The sequence below is a fragment of the Aotus nancymaae genome, unplaced genomic scaffold, assembly GCF_030222135.1.
Source record: "Aotus nancymaae isolate 86718 unplaced genomic scaffold, 86718_ANA_hifiasm-v0.15.2.pri h1tg000032l_0, whole genome shotgun sequence".
Taxonomy (NCBI): Eukaryota; Metazoa; Chordata; class Mammalia; order Primates; family Aotidae; genus Aotus; species Aotus nancymaae.
This window is the reverse complement of record NW_026988445.1, coordinates 16,074,577-16,088,655: the sequence shown is the minus strand read 5'-3', so window position 1 is coordinate 16,088,655 and position 14,079 is coordinate 16,074,577. Positions and strand designations below refer to the sequence as shown.

General features: G+C 45.5%; 1 protein-coding gene across 3 annotated transcripts in view; it reads right to left on the bottom strand.

Annotated features, from left to right (window-relative positions):
- GALNT2 (polypeptide N-acetylgalactosaminyltransferase 2) overlaps nt 1–14,079 on the bottom strand; it is a 213,996-nt gene that overhangs the window by 86,239 nt on the left and 113,678 nt on the right. The window lies entirely within an intron of this gene.

The following is a 14,079-nucleotide window of genomic DNA, read 5'->3' as shown; positions in this document are numbered from 1 at the left end:
GGAGTGCAGTGGCGTGATCTAGGCTCACCACAACCTCTGCCTCCCGAGTAGCTGGGATTACAGGCACGCGCCACCACGCCCAGTTAATTTTTTAGTAGAGACAAGGTTTCTTCATGTTGGTCAGGCTGGTCTCGAACTTCTAACCTCAGGTGATCCGCCCACCTCAGCCTCCCAAAGTGTTGGGACTACAGGTGTGAGCCCCCACGCCCTGCCACTTTGCCATTTTCTCTTGCTGCCTGCATCACCCAGAGGGCTATCAAGGGCCACAAAGCCTCTGGGGGCTCTGATGCAGGTGCGGAACTTCTCCTGCTCAGTGGGAATGGGGTGAGGAGAAGTGGGCCCTGCCTGCTACAGCAGCTTGTGTGCAGGATGGGGCAAGATCGCAGGAGCCTTTGTCTCCGGGTAGAGCTGTACCTTCCCATCTGTCGAGACCCAGACCCACTCTCTCAGTCCTAGGGTTGGAAAAATACTAAAGGGACATCTCACACTTGCCGTCCTGAGGAATGTATCGATGACCTCTTAAGATAGCCATTTTATTTTGGGCAAACTCATTATCAGAAAGGTCTTAATTTTGGAGAAAAATACTCTACCACCCTGTATTTTCCCCAAGTTGAACAGAACTGCCCAGTACGGTGAAAATGCCAAGCCCAGGCAAATGTACAGAAACTAACAAACGCCTCACTGGAAAGACCCACCACCCAAAAGTGAGGAGGACACAGGATAGCTCCATAGCCGAAGTCAAGGTTCCAAGAAAGCCCCGGAGAAGGAGCACTTGGGCTGGGTCTGGAAGCGTGAGCAGGAGCCTGCCAGATGCAAGAGGGATGAATCAGAAGACACTCGGAGTCAGAGGAGATTCAGTGGGGAGGGAGGGCAGGAAGGAGCAGAGGGGGCCCTGTGCCTAGTGTCTGCGAATCCTCTAGCCCTGGCTGAAGTACTTGAACCTCACTCCCCACATTCCAGAGCACACAGGACATTTGGAGCACATGAGTGCCGATCCACTTTGCACTCCAGGAATGTGCCTTTGGCTGCGGGGTGGCTCAGATGGGAAACAAAGCGAGGAGGCTGACAACCCCGGTGCAAGTGTGTACAGCCTAGTGGTATCTGCCCCCTGCTCAGGAAGGCCCTGCCCCTATCTGAGGACACGTCCCCAGCCAAATGCCATGTTACCTCCAAGCCAGCCCAGCCCCTGCAAGCCCCAAACCCAGGTCCAGATCTCTGCTCACCTCCAGCTTGTGTGGCCAGCTGTGCCTCCCCAGCACTCCTACTTCCTCCAGGAAGAGTCATGGTGGAAGGGGTGGGTGCCCACCTCTCAGGAAGGCTGCCATGCTTCTCCTAACCTCTACTAACTTGTACTAACTTCATTCTACTAACCTCTACTAACTTGTACTAACTTCATTCTACTAACTTCATTTCTGTTTGTCAGTCCTGTCCCACAAGCCCTGAAGGTTTACCTGGAACCCTTACTAAACCCGGTCTCCCCAGCCATGCCTGCACTGCCAATGCTGCACATACTTAAAGATAAGGCAGGGCCACTGTGATGTATGTGTCTACCCTTCTGCCGGCTGAGCTGCCTCTCAGTGTGGTCACCTCCTCCAGGAGCCCTCCCTGGGTTCCTCAGCTGCTGCCTCTCTCTACCCTCTTTCTCCTCTTTCTGCAAGCCTCTTCCGGCCCCCTCACACAGCTCCATCCCAGCCACAGCTTTTCTGAAAATCTGTTGCCAGGGGGCCTTACAAGTGCTTACACTCTTCTGTGTGTAATAACTCGAAATTCCACTAAGGCTAGAGCTCAAGTTTAACCACATCTAATTGCCGCGGAACACAGGAACAAACATGGAGATAACGGTGTTTATTCCTGCTCTGCTGGCACCTCGATGATTCCCAAGTCACTCCCCAGAAATTACAGCCACCTCTCGGGTTGTCGCTGTGCCCTTCCCATCTTTACCTTGGTCCTGACTTGGAGACACATTCACTGAAAAGAAAATGAGTCCTGTTTCTCTCTCCGCCTGACTCAGGCTTCCATGTCCTTTAACCTTGTCTGCTGTACCCTTTTCAGTTTGGAGCTAAGTCTGGACAGAGAAGACGGAGGCTCGGTGGGAATGGGCAGGCCCCGCTTCCTCTCACCCCGTGGCTGGGATGCTCTTGCTGCTCTCTCTCCTCCCGTCGTGTCCAAGGCCTATGCTCCAGTCATCTCCAGCACTGACACCCCTGCATGCACTGGAATCGGCCGCCACAGCTCTCTCTGCTTCCCATGGTGGATGGGGTCCAGTCCGGAGGCTGCCAAGCAGTGCACTTCGGTAATGATAATGAACATCCTGCTAAGCCCTAGGTGTTACTGCAGCTTGTTCTGACGCTGTTCCCAGAGACCTGTGGCACTGTGAGGAGAGCATCCCTCCCCTCCCAGCCACCTCGCTGCTGCATCTGATGTCTGATGGCAAATGGAGGCCAGTCCAGGGAAGGGCTGGGCTAACGGCAGGAGGAAGTGAGATTCCTTGCCCATTACCTGTGGACCGACAGCCCCAAGGCCTTCCCTTCTTACCCCTGTAGCCATAAAAAGCAATGTATACAATCAGGGAGGGGGTGGGCCCAGGTAATTTTTCTGCCTCTGGGAGAGAAGGGTCAGGATCCAAAGAGAGCTACAGTGGCCTGAGAAGGCCTGGCTCTGGACCCTTGCAGAAGGGGATCCTAAGGCTGGTGCTGGAGGAGAACTTCCTGCCACTTCTGTCTGCTGGTCCATTCTGCAGGACACAGCCCTGCCCACTGTACTGACTCAGCCACTGCTTCCTGGGTTCCACAGACTACAGGCCCAGCAATGTTTTCTTTTTTTTCCCCCCATCTTTGACATATTTGGCATGCCACGCCACTGACATTCTTCATCGCACCTGCTATCGCTCACAGTGCAAGGTTTTGTGCTTTGGTACTTCCTTGGGCCCAGAGTTTCTTCTCCCTCTGATAACCCATCCACCAGGCTCTGAGCTACAGCTACCTTTTCAGAATCCGTTTTTTCCTGGTTTGCTTTTGGGATCTTTTCTCCCCATCTGATCTAGGCTGGAGAGCAGCACGACATCCCTCAAGCAGAGAGTGGCTGGCGACTGTAACTGTGCATGGTCCATGGTGCCTGGGAGTGGAGGCTGAGCATAAGCACTGAGGCCCGGGGAAGGCTGCTCCGGGCCCTGCTGGCATCAGCTCTGTGGCTGACACTCTAGGACCTGGCTGTGGCCAGAGACACAGTCAAGCAGGAGTCCTAAGTGTCACTCAGGACATCATTTCCATGGGAAGGTTCATTCTGGGCTCCTAATAACCAATCCACAAATGAACTTTTTGAAACAGAAGGTTTTATAATCAGAGGACTACTTGCATTTGGATGACTTGTTCAAATAAAGGTTGGTTTAAAATAATGCTACCCTTCCAAATAATGCCACTTCTTTCTTAAAATTTTTGTTTTCACAAAACCTCGTATTTGAAAAAGAATGTTGATAGAAATCTAAAAAACTGACCCTTCAAAGAATTAACATCACAAATCACATAAAGACCCCAGCACACAGAGGCACACGCACAGGCACACGCACAAATCTGGTCTTTAGAGCACTATCGGTTGTGACCGTCCTTCAGCAGCAGATCAGGACATTCTGACATATGCTCCTGGGCAAAGAGCTGTCATCTACCACCCACAGGTGTACAAGGGGAGGGGAGGTAGCTTCCTGGGTGCAGGTCCCATGGTGCAAGAAACCGGGAGTCTCAGTGGATCCAGGCTGCAGGCGGCTTCAGGATTCTGCACAGGTATTCACTGCTATACTGCAACTCTTCATTCAAACCCTCCCCAGGAAAGACAGCTGAAACAAATGTAAAGCTACCCCACGTTAAACAGAGCAACCTCTGGGAAAGCAGCCAAGGAAGGAAAACAGAATGCATTTAATATCAAACGACAAGGCTCTCAGATTTATTTTAACCTCTTGGTTGATCTCAAATTGAATGTAATTTTACTGTGCTTAAAAAAAAAAAAAAGAAATCCTAATATTCTTCCTCTAGAAGGTCATAATGTCACATCAGAAGAGAAAAGATGAGGGCAAGGCCAAGATTACAAACAAATAGACCCATTTCAATTACAAAGTCCCGTAAATTATGCTTTATCATTTGTCACTGGATATCAGGTATCACAGGAAATTTTCTTCACCTGTGAGAAACTGTCTCTTGAAATAAGGAATCCCACACATCCATGATTAAGGATAAAAACAAAACAGGAAATCCAAAGAAATGATAGAAAAAACTATTTAAAAGAAAACCTAAGAAAATATCAGATGCTATAGAGGAAATAGTTTTCATTTATTTAAAATTATCTGTGCTATCAAAACAACTAAAAAATCTACCACAAAACAGTATCAAATTGATAGAGTGCAATAAATCTGCATATGTGAATCTTCATATAGCTCTTCTCCACATTTTAAGTGAAAATTCTTCATCTTTCCCTTCTATGTTATAGTGTCTACCCATAATGAATTTAGCCTATTGTACATGGTCTTGACCAATCTCCTTTTTCATCCTAAATTATCGGTAACAATATCAAAGTGCATCTACTGCTCAGAATCCCAGCCAACAGACGAAAATGACAGAAGGAGAGAAAGAGAGCCTCTGTCAACCAGTGACTACTTGGTCAGCTACTTCATACAAGACCTCGTCCACACCATCCACACCACAGCATAACCATGTAAAATATGATGCTTTCCACTTTGCACATTAGGAAACTAAGGCACAGAAGGTAAACGTATCCCACATATCACAGCTGTAAGATGGTGGAACCAAAACTCAAACCCAGGTCCTAATTACGCCCAACCTGTGTTCCCTCCACTGTGGCTGACGACTCACTTTTAAGTGGAGAAAACTGAAGGGAAACACCAAAAAGCAACCCTGCATGCCTGTGCAGTTCCAGCTGCCCAGCCCCCTTTCAGGTGGCAGTGCCGGTCCGGTCCCCACCCGGGCATGACTGAGTCTCTGACTTTGACAACACGTGTTCCTCTCTCTGAAGCGCTGGCATCACATGTTGTTGGACTCAGAAGGAACTGTGGACATCGTCTCCCCAGGTGTGAAATTCCCAACGTCCAGCCACAGCTTAAGAGGAGCTAAGCGTGGGGAGACCCCCGTTTCAAAAGGCAGCTGTTCACTGGATAGCCAGAATTGTTGGTGGGAACTTCCTCATATAAAAACAAAAGCCGCTTCCTGGACAGGCATGGTAGCTCATGCCTATGATCCCAGCACTTTGGGAGGCTGAGGCGGGGGGATCACTTGAGCTCAGGAGTTTGAGACTAGCCTAGGCAACACAACCCTGTCTCTGCAGAAAATTTTTTAAATTTGCCTGGCATGGTGGCACATACCTGTAGTCCTAGCTACGTGGGATGCTGAGGCAGGAGGATTGCTTAAGCCCAGGAGTACGAGGCTGCAGTGAGCTATGATCACGCCACTGCACTCCAGCCTGGGCAACAGGTGAGACCCTGCCTCAAAACAACAACAGAAACAAAAAAATGCTTCCCTCTAACTTCTGCTCAAATAAAAGAAACTGAAGTCTCAAATAAAAAGAAAAAAAGTCTTCAGCTTCTTTTAGATGGGAGCCTTTCAACTACTTGGATATCACGATCTCATTTCCCCCTGGAAGCCCTTCTGTAAAATCATCTATAGTTATTGCAGGTGTTCCTCATTGGACACTGCTTCCAGTTCCTCAAAATCTGAGTCACTGTCAACCAGACTAACTCTCATTTATCAGCATCCCTGAACACTCCATGCTCTGAACAGAACATAACACTTCAGCTATGGGGTGGAAGCCCAGAGAATACTGGATGTTACTTGACTGGTTCTGAGCATCGTATTTTGACTCATAAAGCTCAAGAGAACTATTTATAAACAGCTCCATTATATTTCTGGCTACTGATCTCAGCCCTTGGTGTCCACTTTCTTGCTTGTTGGAATGGGAGAAGGACATGGGAAGATTTGTTTTTTAATGTTGGCTAGAGTAAGAAAATAGGCCCCCTGTGGAAGACAAAATGGCAACTAATATTAAAAAGTGTGGCCAGATGCAGTGGCTCATGCCTGTAATCCCAGCACTTTGGGAGGCCAAGGTAGGTGGATCATAAGGTCAGGTGTTTGAGACCAGACTGGCCAACATAGTGAAACCCCATCTCTACTAAAAATACAAAAGGTTAGTCGGGTGTGGTAGCAGGCACTTATAATCACAGCTACTTGGGAGGCTGAGACACGAGAATTGCTTGAACCCAGGAGGTGGAGGTTGCAGTGAGCCAAGATTGTACCACTGCACTCCAGTCCGGGTGACAGTGCGAGACTCTTGCCTCAAAAAAACAAACAAACAAACAAACAAACAAAACGAAACAAAACAAAAGGCGCAATGCTTCAGGGCACACACTGCCACTGACCCTGCAATTTCGCTTTTAGGAATTTGTTTCAAGAAAATAATTGTGGACATAAAAAGATTTACCTCTCAGGATACTGGCTGGAAACCCTCTTTATGTCCCATAACAAAAAACAAGTTCAATGGGCTGATTGCCACGGAGATGTTGCTGCCATTAAAATGCTACAGGAGATGTTTATGGACATGAAAATGAGTTCCTGATATATCACCCAAGCAGAGACGGTACACCGCGGTGCTGTATTTGTAAAAATGTAGCTGTAAGCAGACGGCAGGCTACTGCATGTAGGAAAAGGCCCCATTTCAGGAGAGGAGAGAGGAGGGTGGCCCCCGATCAGGGAGCCAGAGCCCTGAGGGGCTTTGAAAGAGAGATGGACACGTGTGGAGAGGTCAATCAGCAAATCCCCCACATCTGCTGAAATGTTAGTCACTTTGTGGATGACCTGGAATTTTCACAGAATTCGTGAAAGACTGAACTTGAATGTGGGATAAAACTCGTACCTCCTGTCAGAGAGGCCCAATGTTTCAGGAGCATTTGGTCCCAGGACCCAACTCTAAGAAACTGTGTGCAGCATCTGAGGCCTCAAGTGCCTGGGTCTCAGTGTGTCCCATGCCAAGGAGACCCCTTGATTTCAGCTATGGGGGGAGCACACCCACCTGAGTCTACACCCAGAACAAGTATGGAGGAACACACAGTAGGAGAGGAATGGTAGTTATTTCTTGATGGCAGAATTATGTATGAGTATCATTTTCTTATTTTTGCTTACCCAAATTTCTAAAACCGACAACACACATATTGCTTGCTTTTTAAAAGATGCTTCCCTGAGGACACTGACAGCCACTTACTTTCCTTATGACAACACCATGCAGATCACTGGGCCTCAGGCCTGGCTCACGGAGACCTACGCAGACTTCGCTGCCCACAAACATCACAAGGTTCTACCCCAGACAACACATCTCACAGGGCACGTGGTTCACAGAGACACAGGAAGGGGATTCTGACCCATGCCACAACATGGGTGAACCTGGAGGAGTTATGCTAAGTGAACAAGCCAGATATAAAGGATAAGTAGTGTAAGACTCCACCCAGATGAGGCACCCAGAGGAACCAAATTCACAGAAACAGAAAAGAATACCAGGGCCTGGGGGAGGGAGGAATGGGACATTGGTATTGCATGGGTACAGTTTTCATTTTGCAAGATGAAAACAGCTCTAAAGATGGATAGTGGCGATGACTGAACAACACCGTGAATGCGCTTAACACCACAAAACTGTATGCTTAAAAATGGCTAAAATGGCAACTTCAGTGTTATACATCTTTTACCACAATTAAACAGATAAATGCACAGTGCCAGAACCCGTTAAGTCACCTAGAAAAACATTTCTCTCTGATGCTGCAACAATGCTAAACAAATAACACAAGTGGTTCATCTCATCTTTCTTCCAGCAGGTGGGAAGTAGAAAAGCTAAAATTGTTGGGATCAGTGGCAATTCACACCCTGGATTTAAGCTCTCTTACAAATTTCTTCATTCTCATTTCATTCATCTTTACACGAACATCAGCAATTTCTGTTCTGAGAAATCCACTGTCTGGGGTAATTGAACCAGCAGCACATGGGGAAGGGTGGCTGTGATGAAGACAAAGCCCAGGGCGGGGAGGGGCCTCTTGGAGTATCCAGAGGGCCTTAGGACTCTCCTTTCTGAACTCTCTCCCTACCTGCGTCTCTCCTAAGCCTCAGCCCTTTACACAAGGTTACTAAGGAATACAAGAATAACACCCTGGACTCATAAAGGCAAGGAGAAAATCTGCCCCCAAAGGCCACGTTGACCAAAGGGTGAAAGATCCCCAAAAATAACCTCATCAACAGCTGTCCTCAGAGTCAGACCTCAGCCTTCCGGCCCCTACGGCTGCCCCTGCTCCTCTACCGGCCCCGCTCTTCTATCGGCCCCCGCTCCTTTGCCGGTACTTCTACCAGCGGGCTGGCTGCTCAGATTCAGAGACAATTACAGGGAGAAACTTATTTTTCAATCCAGAGGTTTTTCCACACCAAGGGGAAAAAATGAAATTATTCTCTATCAGACAGATTTCCAAAATATAAAATATCAACTAATCCACATACTCTATTTGAAGACAGTATTTTAAAAAGCAGCTTGAAAAAAAATTCAGTGGTTCCGAGTAGAAAACATGATGCTGAAATAGAAGCAAGGGTCACAGAGTTTAAGGGCCAAAACTCATCCCCAGTAGACCACAAGTGGTGTGAGGGTCGGGGGAACTACAGAGATACATTTTTATAGTATCTAAAAGAAAATAAAATTGGTGATTCTAATCTGAGAAAAGAGACTAAGGGGAAATAGGAAGACAGAGTTAACAGAATCAAAGAGTTTTAGAGCAAGAATGTCTCTAAATTTTACAGATAAGAAAAACAAAACCCAAATATTTCCTAACTTTTCCAAGGCCACAGGACTAGTGGCACAGCTGAGCCTAGAGCTCCTGGCTGTCATCTTTGTCCTGGACCCTGATCCTGGGCTCCCAGGTTATTATTCTTGTCCCCATTCCATGACTTTCAGTTGGGACTGCCACTTGGGTGGTATACTTCATCTAAATTCCAGATTCTTCCCCAAAATACGATGAACTAAGCCAAGAAATAGAGTTAAAACAATCATGAGTTTTTGTGACCACAGCAGCCCCAAGAGTGGTAGTCTCCAAAGAGGGGACACACAAGACAATCTTCTGGGGCAAAGAAAGAAAATAATAGACATTGTCAGGTATTTTCCTCATCCTTTAAAATTGCGTCTCTTAATTACACTTTATGATACAAACAGGAGGCAGGGAAATACTGGGTAGGAGAGAGTGTCCCTGGTGAGGGCCACACCCTCAAGCCTGAACCCAGGGCCTGAGGTGAGAACACGCATTTCTATTTTTCTGCCCTAATGTTGCCTTTTCCAAAACCACTCTGGCCTGCCCTGCCCCACCATCCCATACTTATAAACCCCAGGCCCTACTGGCAGAGTGGCAGAGAAGGAGAGAACAGCCATGTGTTGGAGAGAATCATCTTGATTTCAGAGGGACAGCTTGACGGCAGGACTTTGGAGAAGAGTTTGGCCGCAAACAGCTGGACTCCAGGGGAAGACCACCTTCCCACTCCATCCCCTTTCCAGCTTCCCATCCCACTGACAGCCACTTCCAGTGCTCAGTAAAATCCTCCACATTCATCATCCTTCAATTTGTTTGCACAACCTGATTCTTCCTGGACACTGCACAAGAATTTGGGTACCAAGAGGGTGGATGCAAAAGGCTGTCACCCTGAACCTGCACTGAACTATTAAACACTTATCGTCTGTGGACAGCAAATCTAAGAGCACACTGTAACACATGCCCTCTGGGGCTCCAGGGGTCACAGGTACCCCCCACTACATATGCTGCCAGTGGGCCACACAGAGTTCTACTCCTGCCGATGCCCAACCCCTGCAATCACTCACTGCATGCTCCCCATCCATGAAGGGTTGAGAGCTGTGGGCTGAGTAAAGGAGCCAACTTTTTTGCGAGTCCTGCGAAAGGGTCAAGGGAACTACCCCGTTTCAATGAGAATGTATCAATAGATCCGTATGGCAATATGCATATAATTCCTAAGTGAGCATTTTAATACATATGTGTGTGGGGGGTGGTCTAAATATATGTTTGCTCATGGAGTGTGTGGTCAGAAAATTGGAGGCTGTTGGCCTGGAACATCACTGCTCTGCTCTCTTAGATCTGGCTCCTTCATCTGTCAGTGGCTTCTGTGGCCATAAAAACATTCAGCGTGGTGTCATGTCTTCCTGCCCATCTCTCTACAACTGCTACATGCCCAACACACAGAACACAGGAAGCCACTGAGCTTCCTGAACAACCTACTGACCCACTGGAAAGTGCCATGGCCAGCGGTTTTTTGCAAACCATAAAACTTTAGCTGTGTTCGCCATGCTTAGAGAAAATATATTTTTCAATCACGAGAAAATAATTTCTAACAAAACAATTATGTGTATGCTAGTTTAGTAAGAAAAATGGTTTCAACAAAAAAAAAGGAAAGAAAGCCTTTTGGCAAAATAAAAAGACATTGTGCATTCATCAAAAATTACTAATAATAACTCAAAAGAGTGGTAAATCAGTATATTCTGATCTCTTTGAAGATTAGAAAACCAATTGTACGCAATAGTTCAGGATATGAAAGGCAGAGTCAACGTGAGCACTGAAATGGTTTTAAATAAGGTCTGACACTCAATGGTCACATCTAGCATATGACCTGAAGATGGCTTTTCCCGTCCTCTCTCTATTTGCCGGAAAACCATCAAAACACTAGTATGTTTTTAATAGAAGATAATCCATAGGAAGTCTCAAATTAATCCTAGCTTCCTATTATTATAATAAAAGAATATTTATTAACTCTTCTATTCAGATACTCCTCACTGCGTGGGTAATGTTTATTTTACATATGAAAGAACTGTGGCTCAGGGCTTCATGACTCATCTAGGAGCTGGAAAGGTGACAGAGATGCAGACCTAACAGACACATTTACTGCATGGGTGCATCCACTCAGAGTTCCTGGAGGATAGAGTGACATACCTGCATCTGGTGTAGCTGGGACAATGAGTGGGGAGGACCCAGACAAAGGAGGGGCTTGGATGCCTGGGGTGACGCTTATCCAACCACAGTCAAGAACACAACGTGCAAACACTCTCACCACCAAGCAAACACTTCATAAATGGACCTCCAGTTCCCGGTAGGCATGGAAGGAGCCTGAAAGTCATTCGTTACTCTGTCCTCACAAGTAAAAAGCTGAATAAAATGAAAAATCAGCGCTTCTTAGAGATCTGTCTTACATCTGTTAGAGAAATGTCACAAGCCACAGCCCCCGAAATTGGACAGGTGAATGCAGGGAATCACAATTTACTGAAGCAGAGGCCTGTAAGCAGAAACCCCTGAAGATCCCCTACAGGGGTAGGAAAACCTAAACTGTAGTGGAAAATTCCTGGAGGCTCACTGTGGACAAGCCTAAGAGATAAAAACTCCAGGGCAACCCAGTCATGGGGGCGGGGTGGGGGTGGGCGGCTATATTTCTGTGAGTTTTACCTCCTGGAGCTCTACCAGATCCTCACTGTGAACACTGGAGAAATATCCCCTCATGCTTACAACAGGGAGAGGGGAAAATAACCATTGTGAAATAAGCCAGGGCACTGTGTTCTTATGAATAAGGCCTGCCCTTGGGAGAAACTATTTACACAGGGACTAACCTGCTGGCATTTATCAGAGCCTGTCCAACCTGAGGGACAGGAAATACTCAGCCCCGCTAGCCTTTAGTATCACCTAAGGATGTGGGTCGGGGAAAGTTGAGAAGCAAATGCGAGGTTCATAGCCCAAGCACAAAGGCTCCCTAAAAGAATGAGACCAAATCACAGGACTGTAGCAAGCTTCCCCTACTACTACACCTTACCACCGCACAACTAAAGGCCTATTTACCAGGGTTCCTTGGACCCAGTCCATCACATCCAGCTTTCATAAAATACAAGGTACACTATGAGGCAAAACAAAAAAAACCAACAAAACAAAAAACCCACAGTGTAAAGAGACAGAGCAAGTATCAGAACCGGACTCAATATAGAAGAATGCTGAAATGATCAGATCAGGAATTTAAAACAACTATGATTAACATGCTATGGACTCTAATGGCAAAAGTAGGTAACACACAAGAACAGATGGATAATGTAAGCAGAGAAATGGATATTATGAGAAAGAATCAAAAGGAAACGCTAGAGATCAAAAACACTGTACAGAATGAAGAATGCCTTTAATGGGCTCATTAGTAGATAGGAAATGCTGAGGAAAAAAATCTCTAAAATTGAGGATATGACATTAGAAACTTCTAAAACTCAAATGCAAAGACAAAAAAGATGAAAAAAATTGAAATAATATCCAAGAACTGTGGAACAATTACAGTGGTATAAATATGCGTGGTGGGAATACCAGAAGGAGATGAAAAAGAGAAAGGAACAGGAGAAATACTGGAAGCAATAATGTCTGAGAATTTCCCCAAGTTAATGTTGAACATCAAAACACAAATTAAGGAAACTTAGAGAACACACAGAATAGTATGAAGGCTCCAAAAACTACATTCAGGCATAGTAGATTCAAATTACAGAAAATCAAAGATAAAGAAAAAACTGATAGGCAAGGAACACCTTACCTATTAATAGAGGAGCAAAGAGAAGGATTACAACCAATGTCTTCTCAGAAACCATACAGGCAAGAAGAAAGGAAAGTGAAATATTTAAAGGGTTCAGAGAAAAATAAAATCACCAACTAGAGTTCTGTATCATTCAAGACTGACCTTCAAATATGAAGGCGGGATAGAAATTTCCTCAGACAGACACAAGTTGAGGGAATTTGTTGCCAGTAGACCTGCCTTGCAAAAAAATGTTAAAAGCAGCTCTTCTAACATAGGAAAATAACATAGGTCAGAAATTTGGATCTATATGAAGAAAGGATGCATCAAAGAAGAAATAAGTGAAGATAAAATAAAAACTTTTCCTTTTTTCCTTTTTTGAGACAGAGTCTCGCTCTGCCACCCAGACTGCAGTGCAGTGGTGCGATCTCGGTTCACTGTGGCCTCTGCTTCCTGGGTTCCAGCAATTCTCCTCCCTCAGCCTCCCAGATAGCTGGAATTACAAGCACATGCCACCAAGCCCAGCTAATTTTTTTTTTTTTTTTTTTTTTTTGAGACTGAGTTTCGCTCTTGTTACCCAGGCTGGAGTGCAAAGGCGCAATCTCGGCTCACCGCAACCTCCACCTCCTGGGTTCAGGCAGTTCTCCTGCTTCAGCCTCCCGAGTAGCTGGGATTACAGGCACGCGCCACCACGCCCAGCTAATTTTTTGTATTTTTAGTAGAGATGGGGTTTCACCATGTTGACCAGGATGGTCTCGATCTCTTGACCTCGTGATCCACCCACCTTGGCCTCCCAAAGTGCTGGGATTACAGGCGTGAGCCACCGCGCCTGGCCTAATTTTCTTTTAATTGAACTAAGATATAATAGGTTATTTGAAATAATAATAGCAACAATATATTCTATCATGTATTCATTTATATATACATATGCTTATGTGTACGTAAAATGAATGACAGCAATGATATAAAGGATGGGAGGGAGGAATCAAGAATATGTCATTATTATAGGATACTTGTACTATCTGTGAAACATAGTGTTATCTGAAAGAAGACAAACTAATTTTTTAAAAAAAGACATATAATAGATATGCTGAGAAGGGAGGAAAAATGGGATCATACAGAAAGCTCAATTCAAATGACAAAAGGCAGAAAAAGTATGAAAGGCAAAAGTACAAACATAGAACAAGGGCAACAAATGAAAAATACTAACAAATATAGTAAATATGAATTTAAATGTATCAACAATCACTTTATACATCAGCGGTCCAAATACACCAAAGAAAATACCAAGCTTGTCAGTGAGAATCAAAAAGTAAGACCCAATTATATGTTGTCTAAAACAAATCCACTGTAAATAAAACAACACACATTGATTAAAAGTAAAATGATAAAGTATGGATTTCACAAAGAAAGGTTAGATCTATCATGCTAACACTATCAAAACAAAGTAAGAATAGCTATATTAATTTCTGAC